General features: G+C 32.2%; 1 non-coding gene across 1 annotated transcript; it reads right to left on the bottom strand.

The window, feature by feature from the left end:
• Window positions 1–1,905: 1,905 nt before the first annotated feature.
• On the bottom strand, window positions 1,906–2,057 carry LOC149405336 (U4 spliceosomal RNA). The gene has a single exon (XR_016295676.1). It is a non-coding gene; the product is annotated as a U4 spliceosomal RNA (small nuclear RNA).
• Window positions 2,058–14,778: the final 12,721 nt, after the last annotated feature.

Raw genomic sequence — 14,778 nt, 5'->3', positions numbered from 1 at the left:
AGCACAATCTGCTCCATTGCTCCATCATTTTGATAGCTCTTATGTTTACCTTAATATGCCCCTCATCACATGAAACAATCTATTTCTTCTCTCAAATAGAGAGGTATGAATCAAGACCACGACGAGAGTGTCTTATATAGTGATAGTCAGAGTGTCATTCAGTTGGCAAAGAACCTGGTGTATCATGCTCGGACGAAGCATATACAACTGCGATACCATTTCATCATATCGGCATTGGAAGATGGGGTGCTAGTTCTCGAGAAGATCGCAGGCAGTCAGAATCTAGCTGACATGTTGACGAAGTCAGTGCCATATGACAAACTGAAGTTGTGCTCGACTTCAGTTGGACTCATCGCCTGATGAGTTAAGTCGCCGCTGCAAAATGGAGACACGTGATGAGATTAGTCTTCAAATGGGAGATTGTTAGAAGGTGTAGAGCCTAAAATAATAAGAGTAAAAAAAAGTCCCACATGGGAAAGGGAAAGCAACTTTGTGAACTCCAAAAGTGTATAAATAAGGATCCATAGAGTGTATTTTATTCATCCCAACAAGAGAAATTCCAATGCAAACAACCAAAGTTGCTTTATTGCTAAAGTGGCAATGCCATGTCACTTTTTCTTAGCTTATATGCGTGATATTATTGAAACAAGTGTAGACAATTACAAATAAAAAATCATATACACCAAATGACTTAGAGAGAGTAAGAGAAGAATAGGTGATTCACGTACGAATATTTGTAGAATTCGATGATTAGTTAAGTTTTTTCGTGAATATTTGAATACGTATTGAATCCATGTGGATGTTTTGGATGTAAATATTAGATTTTGAATGTTTTTGTAGATTTTGTTTTCGATATGTAGCTCATTTTCAGGTAATATGAATGGGAAAAACCAAAAGAGCAAGGGAATATTTGTTTACATATTCAATACCAATTCCCACAACGGTTTTAATATCCGTTGTAAAAGGGAAAACAACTCACTGCAACAAAATAAAAATGATACAGCGGAAAATATTTTAAAAAAATGTATTTTTCAGCATTACACAACGGTATATTTTTTTATTTCCGTTGTAGAAGGGAAATCAACTTGCTGCAACATAATAAAAACGTCACAGCGATGAATATTTTAAAAAAAAAATTCAACATTACAACGGTACATGTACCATTGTATAAAATCTCGTCGCAATGACCAATAAACATTGTCGCAATGAAAAAATGTCCATCTTTCTGTTTGATCTCGTTACGGCGACGTACATTTTTTTATGCGACGAGTTGTTCTATGTTAGACCATTGTAGAACAACTCGCTGCAGCAAGTTTTGTACGTCGCAACAGCGAAATAATACCAAGCACTTTGTTGCGTCGATAAATAATACAATGCCGCCACTGAAACGGGCAACTGTTCTCGTAATCAATAATAATAATAATAAAAGCATCAAAATCATCACTCTCTCTCTCTCACTCCTTTAATTTAAATCCGGCTATGGATGCTCTCTCTGAGTCAGACTCTCTCTCGCTCCCTCTCACTTTTGAATCTGGCTCTCTCCCAACTCTCAAGCTCTCGTCACATGGGAGCCATCGATGTGCACGGTTTAGAGCTCTAATAGATAATGCTGATACTATCTTGTAAGACTTTATAAGTTTCTTACTTATCACTGGAAACAATAATTTTATTCTTTATCATTGGAAATACTATCTTGTTTATTTATCCTGTAAGACCTTTATAACTTTCTTATTTATCAATGGAAACAATAACTTTTCTTCAGGAAATACTATCTTGTTTAGTTATCCCAACCTTTTTTTTATATATTTTTTTAATTTAATTTTTTCAATTATTAAGAGTCAAAAATAAAACAAAAAGATTCAATATTTGAAACAATTTTCTAAAAAAAGTTGGACTTGATTGTAGGGCTTTACCCGTAAGGGAAGCCCTTCCAGAAATTCTCTTGGGCCAAGGTCAAGCCAAGGCCCAAGAGGGGGTTTGGAAATAGTTTTCAACCAGCAATTGACGCGCCTCGGTTAGTACCTCACTAGCTGCGTCATTGCCCCAAGCGCAAAGATGCTTTTTCACTTCCCACCCATCGCCACTTTCTATTACACACTCGATTCCCTTTTTTTCTCCTCTAATCAATGTGGGACTATCTCTTATCACTATAATATTGTCTTAGTTGTCTGTCTTTGTTGTAAGCATTATAATAATAGTCTTAATTACATGCCTGCTAGATATTAACGAGAATAGCTGGAGGTAGCTAGTTGACCATATTTTTTACACGTTTATTAAAAATTTACCCAAATTTTCACATAAACACAGCTAGTAATTTTGATTTTCGAGAACTATTATTTTATTTTGTTCAAGTCTTTATTCTCTGTAATTTTTTTTTTTTTATTATTGAAAAGCGGTAATGTGCTTTGAAATCTCCAGATTGTGTTCATAATTTGAATAAGCTGCTATATTGAAGATCATTCTAAGAGCACTATCTGCATATTTGTGGCGTTGAATTTGGAGTTAGTTTTTTTTTTTTTTTTTTTTTTTTTTTTTTTGGTAGTTGTTGATGAGTTGTTGAGACTATTGAGCTTGAAATGACATTCGTGGATATCAAATCACACAAAATTATGTACGCTCTCTATAGATTAAATTAGAATTTTCGTCCTATTAGATGTTCATAATTTGAAGATATATTCTATCAAAGCTTTAAAATTTCAAGATTAAAAATTCAGTCTATTTGACTTCTCCAAATAAATTATCTATCCATACATCATGAGACACCCATACAATACATGGATAAATATAATTTTTATAAGTGTGATTTGTTACTTGGTTACGCTTATTTCAGCAAAATTCTATATAATTGAAACAATAATTTTTTAGGTAATAAATGAAACAATATTACTTATATTTATTCGCTTCTCTTTATTTCTCTATGTGGTTTATCTCTCCGAATTATGTATCTCTAATTTGTGTAGCTCTTTTAGTTGCATGACTCTTAACAGTTGCAAAGAAGCTTCCAAAATAATTCCCTAAACTAGAAAATACCTACAAACTTGTAAGTAATTGTATTGATATGTATTGACCTATAATTTAGTTTCCCTAATATAATTCCCAACAATTTGATTGTAACTATCACAATTTGATTGTACTAACTCACATGAATAATTCCCAACAATATATAAATAGAATATAAAATATATCACTCACGAACCACCTCAACAATGAATTACATGTTTCGTATACATATTAGCTGCCGAGTTAGTTGAACCAACTTTGCCAAAAAAATTATGACACGTAAAATTAGTATTGTAGCCGCATATCAATTATAAGCAATAACATATGGCATATATTGCAAAGTTAACTAGTCCTTTTCTTGGAATAATCTAAGTTTGTCAAACTCATTTCTGTCATTATCTATTTCTTTTCAAATAAAAAAAAAATCGATTAGATATGTATAGCAAACAATATTATACCTATGACTCTTGAGCATGGTCTCTTACATATATTAGTCCAAACAATAAGAACTAATGTCCGACACCCAAATTACGTGTTCTATTTTAATGCTATGGCTTTGGAGAATTTCGCTTTCAATTTTTGGACACTTCAACTAGTGGCTATATACATACGTACTTGGACCGACCATATAATTTTCTAATCAAGTAAAATAATAATGAGATAATATTCAAATGTGGGGCACAAAATGAATCCAATTTAAATACCGTAAATGACAAGTATACGTTGAGGTACGTATTATTATAACAGCCATATTGAGAATAATATTTTGTGATGATTGGACCACTACACATGGTCTGCATGACTGCCCTTAAACCGGAAAAGATTAGTTGAAAAAAAAACATTTGTGATGGTGGAATAATATTATTATGGATTTATAATCATAATTTCATTTTATAATTCTAATAATAATAATAAAAAATGAGTGTGACATTCACTAAATTATTAGGAATATGGTTTATTCTTGCATTTATTACAAAAGAGATAAGCATTATTAGATGAAGAAGAATTTCATTATCAAGTTCATGTGGACGGGTTTTTTTTTTTTAACGAAAAAAAAAAGATCATGTGAACGTACGTGCAGTGACAGAAATCTGCGGATAACACATGTGTTTGACTAATATCTTAGCTTTGCAGAAAAACATGTAATGGAAATAAATACGAATAGGATAAGAATACATAAATTTCAGTAAGATTGGTTTATTTAAAAAAATTATGTATTATTAACTCCTCGATCTGAGAATAAATATTTTCTCCCAATTTTTCCATGAACTTTCTTGAACACCTCTCAAAAATTCGAGACACCCTTTAAAATATTGCTTAATTAACCTCGAGACATTCCTCACACTTTCACTTAGTGTATGTCTTAAGACTCTTAAACATTGTTTATTGTTGGATTTTCGAGAAACGGGCATTGAAAGTAGGGGTGGCAATTTGGGCCGGACACGAGACACGGCACGGTTACGACACGGTTTAAATGGGTTTGGGTCGACCTTAAATGGATCTGGATCCATCCGTGTCGAACACGATTAACACGATTAAATAACGGGTGAACACGACACGAACACGACAACCCATTGGGACCCGATTAGACACGAATATTAAATGGGTAAACACGATCAAACCCGTAATGACCCAGTTAAAATATTAAAAACAACTATCAAATTAAATTATAAGAATAAATATTATATACAATACAAATTATAAGTGAAGTGTATCCACTTTACATAGAATAATCTCTAGTTAATGATCTGTTGGAGATACATTGCTTTTTGAAAGATTGTGTTTGAACTTCTCTTTTGTATTACAAATATGATGTTGGTGGCTTAGTTGATTATATGAAGTATTTTTATTAATTACTTATTATGACTAATTTTTTAATTAATTTGATTTAGAGAATTTTTATATTTTGAAATAAACATGTGTAAGGGCCTAAACCGATTCACGTGTTCAAACGGGTTTAGTGGTCTAAATGGGTTTGTGGGTCTAAGTGGGTTCGTGGGTTACATGGTCCATTAAGACACGATTAATAAATGGGTCTTAATGGGTTGGATCTGGGTTTGGCAAAAACATAGTGGGTCGGGTTTGGGTTTTGCTCCTAGACACGATTAATAAATGGGTCGGGTTTGGGTCTGTCAAAAAATACATGAAAACGAATAGGACACGACACGAACACGACACGTGACCCGAATTGCCACCTTTCAAATTGAAAGGACCTCAAATGTTTAATACTAACAATATATAATTTTATTTTAATTTTTTAACAATAATATATAATAATATGAGAGCGAATATAGTTCAAACTCAAAGGCTCAATAATAGTAATGAAGAATATAAACTTGTTTAATTTGTCTCTGCGTGACACGACTACACTGACGCTCGTCGAAATTTAATTATCTTAATTAATTAACATATAATTTGAATGATTGACGTACACGTACCCATAATTGTTCTTTTGAATATTGTCGTCATTATAAGAAATGAACACGCCATTTAATATCTTATTTGTAAATATTACTCGTGAGATCAATTTTATTCAATTTATTATTTATAAAAGAATTTCTTATTTTGAGTAACACTTTTATTGGAATACACATTACATTTCATCTATATAATTTAAATTATTAATAAGAAGAAGAAACTTTGTACGTTTCGTTTAATCCCACCAAGGCACCAACTATTTGGCAGCAAGGCATGCCTTGTGCGGCCTAGGTTTAATGTATACAAAAGTAAATAAAATAATAATAATAAACTTGACACCCCAACTATAAACAAATGCAATGTATTGTCTTGAATCTCACCTAATTCAATCTTTATATGTAACACAAGATGGGATCCTATACTCTAAAAAAAAAAAAAATTAAGCAACAATTTAATAATGACGAGATTTGGTAACGCATTAAACTAATATAACCCATTCATACCCCGACATCACAAATAATTGATTTACAACTATTTGTTTATTCTTTTTTGAGGAGGTCTTTTTTTCTTCAATGAATCTAAATATATAAACATCAAAACAAATAGTGCCCTACAAACAAGAACTTATAAATCTGGCACATTTAAATAAAGAGAAAAAAAAAACTATACTATAAAGCACTTATTTTTTTCGTTTTCCTTTTTTCCATCCATGTAAGTATAGAAAATAAAAACTAGATAATAAAAAGATTCCCAGATGCCTGAAAGATTCTTCGTCAGTACTGATTTTGAGGGTAATTTGGTAAATGAAATGACAGAGTATGCTTTATAGCGGGGCCCACGGAGAATCTGACTAGAGAAGACTCAAGGGTAAGGTCTTCTTTGGCGTCAAGCTGCTGAATGTGCGACACGTGTACTGAACGCGCCATAATTTCCGGGCCCACGTGGTAGGAACCAGAAGAACCTGCACTCAATGTATGAAAATTGGTTTTTTTTTCTTTGATAAAATGATTATTTCAGGAGCATTATTATTACATTAACAATTTTATTTTTTGTAAGGTTTTTTTTTTAATATAAAGAAAGACTAAACTCATACTTCTTAAACTTGAAGAGTCCCGGAAATCATTAAAATCGGACTGAATATTTTTTTTTGTCTGACTAAAGAGTCAAAGGGGGCTGGAGATTTTTCCAACAATGGTCTAAAATATAATTTTCTTTTAATTGAAAAAGGCAATCTAAATCCAGTTTTAATTTAAAGAGTGTTTAAATTATGATAGGCCAATACTGAATTGTGTTTCTCTCACATGCTTAAGAAAAAATGGTAAACCGATATAAATGGAGGTTACATTGAAAATTGGCATTTTAATTACCTTTACATTCTTTAAGGCTCTTACGTATATTTTAATATATGATTCCAGTTTAAAAGATTAACCTATTTTAAGCGGAGATTTAAGTGACCGTAGAGATAGACAATTTAACATATATGATCGAAAATTTAGGATAAAAATAAGGTTTACCGCCGTTAAATTAACGTAGCTTTTAAAAATTGTATTTTTTTTTTAAATATGCCTATTATGGTGTCTAGATATATTTATATATATAAAAAAAGAAGTTAATTTGTATTAACTATTTTTGAAGGGATGTCCGGTTAGGATAAACTCAAGTCAAAGGTGACCAAGGTTAATCAAAATGCAATTTTTTTTTAATTGCGATTTGACCTAAACAAAAAAATTAAGATAAAGTTAATTGAAATCTCTTAAATGGCGGCAAAAGTCCCTAAAGTTTTCAGAAACAGCTAAGTTGGTCCCTAATCTTTTTTTTTACGGCAAAAGTCCTTAATGTTTAGTTTTCCTAATTCCGTAGATCCCTAACCTCAATATGCCGTTAATATGTAACGATGTTAGTCAAAAAGCGTTAGTTTTGTCTGAAAACACATATTAAATCAGAAATAAAACAATAAATAAAACAATTAAATGAAAAAAAAAAACAAACAAAAAAAAGATTTGGAGAAGAAGCCAAGGACTGTACACGTCGAAGGCGATCCCGTCTCTCTCCATTTCGGACGCGATAGATTCGAGCTTCTCGTGCTCTCCGAGCCGGCCGTAGAGACTCATCATGATGTTGTGGCACAGAGCGGAGTGGAATTTCAGGTCGTCTCTGATCCGGTCCATCAAGGCCTCGGCTTTCTCCTCCATGTCTTTGGCCGATAGAGCCATGTATCGCTTGTTGCTTATCCATTGAGATATCTGCGATAATCGATTTCCACAACGATCATAACAACCTGGGATTTTGGCATTTTTCAAAGCTGAGATATATGAGTGATCGTTCATTTCCAGTTTTTTGTTTATCCCGCTAAATAAAAGCACATTCAATGTTCATCTTCAACATTAATCTTAAACTATCTTCCGAAATCACGCCAAATTATCTGCAAGTTTCCATTTTTTTTTTCTTTCTGAAGCTCACGAACCAAAGCAAAGCGAAAAATTGGCTGAGAAAAACAGGAATGAACAAAAAAAAATCGAACGAACCTGGAGAGCGTGGTTGAAACGCTTGTAGGATCGTAACTCTCTAACGATCTTTTAAAGGTCGATTTGGTCAACGGGATTGCCTTCTCGGACCCACTGGTCAAGAATCGGAACCACAGACGCGTTCGGATCGCCCACCGGAGAGAGCCTCTGGTACAATCTCTGGTTTCTGGAAGAGCTCGGCGAACTGAACGAACGCCATGAAATGGAGTTTCGAAGGAGAGCGAACCTGGCTCGTTCGCAAAGTTTCTTCTCCAAATCTTTTTTTTTCATTTAATTGTTTTATTTATTGTTTTATTTCTGATTTAATATGTGTTTTCAGACAAAACTAACGCTTTTTGGCCAACATCGTTACATATTAACGGCATATCGAGGTTAGGGATCTACGGAATTAGGAAAACTAAACATTAAGGACTTTTGCCGTAAAAAAAAAAAGATTAGGGACCAACTTAACTATTTCTGAAAACTTTAGGGACTTTTACCGCCATTTACTCCTTTTTTTATACATAGAAAAATATAAGGGGCTTCAATTAAATATAGGCTAAAATATCCTCGAATACAAGAGAACAACATCTTATAAAACACATCATAGATCTAAATCGGAGAGAATCTAACACTAAATACATATAATCGCTCATATTGTACATATTTTTTGCTAAATGGAAGAAAAAATAGTATAACAAACTTCGAGCACTCGTAAAGCTCTTTCAAATAGCTCATAATGATTGGTGGAAAGATAAACTTCACCGAGATCTGATGACCATGAAGAAAATGATTTTTTTTAGCTAATTATATCAAAGTCGAACAGAAAACTCAAATTAGGATGAGGATCGTAGATCTCCCATCATAATAAAAAAAATTCTCAATTTCGTTCTAATGATGAGATATAGATACGAGAGAGAGAAAGATTGGTGATAAAATATATGATGATATGTTATAATAATAATAATAATAATAATAATAATAATAATAATAAAAAAAATAAAAATAATAATAGTAGTACACAGTTATTTATTATTATCCATCTGTGGTTATTGTGTTATTTTACATCGAAGTATGTGTTAGATCAGTATAAGCATTTTACCCTGAAAAAGAGAGTTAGTTTATAAAGAAATTGCCTCATTTGTCACCAATTTCATAACATTTTCCTACTTTCCACCAAAACACTAATTTGTCCCAAAATGCCACCATCTATGTCAACAATGTTGACATCTATTTTTGCCTTTCACTATAAGATGTCAACATTGTTGACATAGATGTCAATATTTCAACAATGTTGACATCTTGGTGGTATTTTGGGACAAATTAGTGTTTTGATAGAAAGTGTGAAAATGTTATGAAATTTGTGGCAAATGGGACAATTTCTCTAGTTTATATCACAAACTATTCATTATAATCCATCTGTGTTGATTGTGTTATTTTATATCAAAAGATGTGTTAGATCAGTGTAAATATTTTACCCTGAAAAAAGAGAGTTAGTTTGAAACTTATTTTTGATATTTCACTTTATCTGGATTTCAGTTGTCATGCAATTCAAATAATTCAAATTACTTTATATTATCATTATACGTTTAAGCTTTATGAATTATGTAGGTCCATATTATTTAATTTATTTATGTCATCATACACTTTACATTCCATCGTTACCTACCATGTGTAGTGTCTAATGCGTATAATATATATATGAGCTATTTGCTATTATTGCTTGAATATAAATCATTATATAATTTGGGGATATATGAAGAAAAATATAGCTATGTCATTCAGTAATCTAATGTTTCAAATATAGCATCATATATTATGTGGACGTCTTAATGTTATGCATGTCTAATTACGTGCTTAAACTTTTTTTAAATTGTAATTTTTTTTAAATAGACAACGTTTTGCATTAATTTTTTATTTTTTTATAAAGGGGCTCCTCACAGAAATATATTGATAAAAAAAATGAAGATTACAACTATTAAGCTCAACGAAAATTTCAAAACTTCTTAAAAAACGATAAAAAGAGGATCACAAACACAACCACAATAATACAACAAGAATAATGGGTTATTAGTTTTTTTAGGTAAAAAGTACCATCACCTGTCACTAATTGCGTTCTAGAGAACGTAGTCCGATTGAGATTCATGCCAAAAATAAAAAATAACAAACCGATGCATATCTTAAGAATGGAATTAAAAACCACTTTGATCAAAGATCTAGTGCTACAAAAGCCATATTAATCTATGGATTATTGAAACATAACTAGAAAAAACAATAAATAAATAAAAACCCTCTATTGGAGATGCTCAATTGATGATGGACGCTCGATTGATGTCGAACGCTCATAGTAATGGGAATGATGACGATTTTGAACTCTGGACAACGACCGCAAAAAGTCAAGAAACTTCATATGTATATAATTTTGACATAAATCGACAAAAAAAGGGGGAAGAAAAATATGAATATATCCCCTCATAACGAGAGTCCTCTGATTGTTAAGACCACTAGAGTCTCAAACCATAAAGTGATGGGACTATAATTTTAAAACTATAATGGTTTTTTTAAAGTAGGTTTAGGAATTTTTTTGGGAATTTCTAGTTTGTATTTTGAATAGAACCCAATGTTTTGCATTAATTAATGGCTTATAAAAGCATTGACTTTTATTATATATACCATAATTAATTACTTGTTTGAATTAGGATATCCAACATGTTTCTTTGTTATTTAAATCCTTATTTAAGGGATTAGTTATTTAAAATCCAATCAAAATTGGAGCTTCATAGGTTACAGCTATATTTTAATTAGAATTTAACTTATTTATTCAAAGTAATGTCAAGTTATATATTTAGGAAGATCCGAAAGAAGGTCCACTACTATTGTTTCTCGTCTTTTCCGGACTTCGACGCTAGTGATAAGACATCCAAGATCGATGCCATTCACGCTAAGGTTTTCGAGCTTTTCCGCAGAGAAATAATCGTCCACGAAGTCTTTAGTGGTAGAAAACGTTTGCACATTTCTCTCTCTCTCTTTCTCTCTGAAGTAATATCTATCTATTGTTACTTTTAGTATTATTTTTTTTAATATGAAATTTATTGTTCAACATGGTAATTAGAATCACGTGACAGGGGCGGCAAGCCACGCAATTGGGACATGGCTATCTTGACTTCCCAGCTCGTCTTAAAAGAGAGCACCATCAGTTTGAAACTCGGGTTCAACGTCGATGAAAATACTAAAATAAAAGAGTAACACTGCAGAGATCCACATTGTTGCGATTTTTCTGTACGCAAGTGCACGTAGTCGCTCAAGTAGTAAAGTTCGTAAGTACGAGTCGATCCCACAAGGAAAATGTTTAATTAAATTGACAAGATTACTAGCACGAATTGAACTCGATGATTTGAAGATTATGATGGTTATCAAAACAAATGAAAATTAAAAACAATTAAAATACGAAAGATTACGATAGTGAGAAAGCAAGAACTATGGCTTCACAAGTTATTCCTATGGTTTGGATTCGGGAACTACGCACAAAACACACACTCTTATGTTTGCTAATCACGCTCACGATAATGGTAATCTAAGATTTCTCTCGAACATCTAAGAATCTAAACCTATGCCGGGATATCTTCTCTCGATCTCAACCCCTAAAAACAACGGTTAGCATTAAAAACAAGAATGTTCACACGACTCCGAAACAGCCTAGCTATGTCTAGCCTAGGAATGTATCCCGGTAAATTAATCCTTGTGCACGACTAACCTAATCTCTTCCGAGCATTAAGCAATCCTAATATCATGAACACGGTAGCTAAACGAATTCAAGCATTACACACGGAATTAAAATAAACAAACATTATAGAGCATATGAACATTAATTTGACATGAATGAATCCATAATCATATTCCTAACTCGCTACGCCATAGCTCTTAACGAATTTAGTGCATGATTAAGCGGAAAATAAACGGCGATGAATATAAAGCAATCATGAATAAAACTGAATTATATTAATAAAAACGGGAGTTCCAAAGATTCAGAGAATAGAGATGAAAACTGTGAATGATGAAAACGAGAATTGTGGCGACGATGATCCTCTCTGAATGCTTCTTCTCTCCCGGTATTTTTTGCGGCCGAATGAAAACAAAAACTAAAAACAAAAGCAAAGATATGTTTTTGAATAAACTAAAGTGTTTTTGTAGGTTTCCTAGGTTTTTCGGAGCTCATATGGGCCGTCGGATCGTGTCCAACGGCTTGGATTACAATTAAAACGCACGACAAATAAGTTGGAATCGTGTCCTGTGCGCCGCACACCCAATCCTGTGCGTCGCACAGGTCGTTTCTGGGCATCCTGTGCGCCGCACACAAAACGCACAGGAGAACGCACAGGGTCTTCAAATGGATGTGCGCCGCACAGGGACCGCACAGGGCAAACGCACAAGACTCTGTAAGTTTGTGCGTTGCCTCGAGGGTCCGATTCGCCTTGAACGACCTATCTTGAGCTCCGGGTGTCGGAATCGAGATCCGAAAGATGTTCTGAACTCCTTGTGATTGCCCCGTCGTCCTCGAATACTCTATTTATCATTTTGAATATCCGAACTCTGAAAATTAAGAAAAACACTCCAAAACACATCAAAATGCTCTCGAACCAACTTCTTTTCACGTCCGAGAGTGTAAACAAACACGTTTATAACGTGCTTATCACACATAAAAACATATGTCCCATGAATAGCAACAGATAGGCGGCTATGATGTCGCGAGACGGTGTCATGTAATAGCAATAGAGCAACACATATTTGGAGAGGCAGAAAGAGTTTAGCAATGGAGGCATATGGAAGACCATAATGATGGAGATGGTTGAGACTTAAAAGAAGAAAATATAAAAATCATAAACTTCCTCCTAGACTGGAACTCACCACAGAAGCAACATTCGGGTCTCGTAGGGGCGGCGGCGAGAGCTATTAGAAAATTCTAGGGATTATTGGAGTGAAAGAGTCCCCTTTTTAATAAATAGTTATATATCTATTAGATTTTGGTTTATACAGACTAAATAATCATCTTTTTCATGGTCATCGAACTTCGGTTGTATGAAGCAAGCAACCATGAGAATTTTGAAAGAGCTTTATTTGTGCTCGATTTCAATGTGCAATTTGTTCTTTCTTTATCGAAATCATGCCAAAAATGAGTAATCACATGTATTTAATGTTAGATTCAATTAGACAAGTCTTGTAAGATGTTATTTGAGGGTGTTTCACCCTATTGTTAATGGAAGCATTTTCTAAAAGAAAAAGTGTGTTATTTATTTATTTTTATTTTTTTTAATAAAGGGTTCCTCAAAAGAATATAGTGATAAAAGGCAAAAGCTTAGATTACAAAATTAGCTCAATAGAAATCCAAAAACTTCTACAAGAACAATATGAAATGTAGACTATAAACAATCATAAATACAAAAAAGAATATGTGGGTTATACCCGTCTATACATGTAACCAGTCATTATCAGATTACTACGCGAATCACGAGCGGAAACACTGGTCTTCACTTGTTACTTATTACAATTTTAGAGATTTTACCCGAGAGATCCACACCCAAAGAAGAAATTCATATCTGAAGAAAATTCAAAACCATTCCGATTAAAAATTGGGCGGTACAAATGCCAGATCTTATGAGTCTGGATTATTGAAGCATATCAAAACAGAAAATAAAACATGAAAAAACTATAAATAAAAATTACATTCTATTACGTTGAGAGTCCTCCATTGTCGAAAACATCGAAGTCTCCTTATTCCAGGAGAGGAGGCGACACCAAAGATTGAAAATCCAAACTTTAATTTTTGAGAGAGAGAGGAGCTAGAGTTTTTTATTTTTTTAGAGCGGCTAACCTTTGGTTAACAATAACTTACCATTCATACCTTTATTCAATATTTAGTGTGAGATAAAATCATATCTAACCCAAAGTCCTTATAACGATTCAGTGTTAAAAAATAAGTGTACTAATGCCATCTCAAACCCACACCATTTTGATGTGAGAATTGATATTCATAGCGTGGATTTTGCTCTAATGCACACTATTTTGGATAGTGTATCACCAAATTTGGTGTTATACTATTCACCCACACCATTTTTGTGCAACAAAATTTTTAATTGCAAATTCATTCCCAAACAAAAAAATAATTTATAGTTTTGACCCGATTTAAATAATTTATAAAAATAAATTACTTATCAATAATTAAAAAAAGAACAAATAAGATAACATTAATAAAATACATAGTATCAATTAAATACAATTTATACCAAATAAATTACACACCAATTATACTGATATAATCCAAGTACAATCTCAATAAAAATTAAACTTAACACACACGACATAATAAAAATAAATACAAGTACATGGATGATCAAATAAAAACACAAATTACTTTATGTATTTAATTTTACCTATGAAATGTAATGTTTATGTAATTCTATAAATTTTATCCCAAAATATGTTTTTTTTTCAGGATGATTTATTTTTTATATATATTAATGTTGTAGTATTAACATAATATTTAATATTACTATAAATTAATTTGATATTTTTGATATAGAAAAATAATATAATATTTAATAAGATTATTATTGACATAATAAATTAATATAGTGGTTAATATGCAATTGGTATGAATAAAAATATCGAAATAGAATTTTTTTTTAGTATAAAAATACTGTTTGATGCGACAATTATACTAATTAATTTAGTGTAAAAATTACACCAATTAAATGTTATGAGTTGGAGAGGGTCTAATAACAATTTATATTCCTTAAAAAAAATAACAATTTATAAATAAAAGTGGTGTCATGCAAATAGTAATAATAATAATAAAGAA

Source organism: Urtica dioica, chromosome 2, assembly GCF_054948205.1.
Source record: "Urtica dioica subsp. dioica isolate 48M chromosome 2, U.dioica_male_clone48M_v1_H2, whole genome shotgun sequence".
In the NCBI taxonomy this organism is placed as follows: domain Eukaryota; kingdom Viridiplantae; phylum Streptophyta; class Magnoliopsida; order Rosales; family Urticaceae; genus Urtica; species Urtica dioica.
Note: the sequence above shows the minus strand (reverse complement) of the source record. Positions and strands in the feature narration are given on the sequence as shown.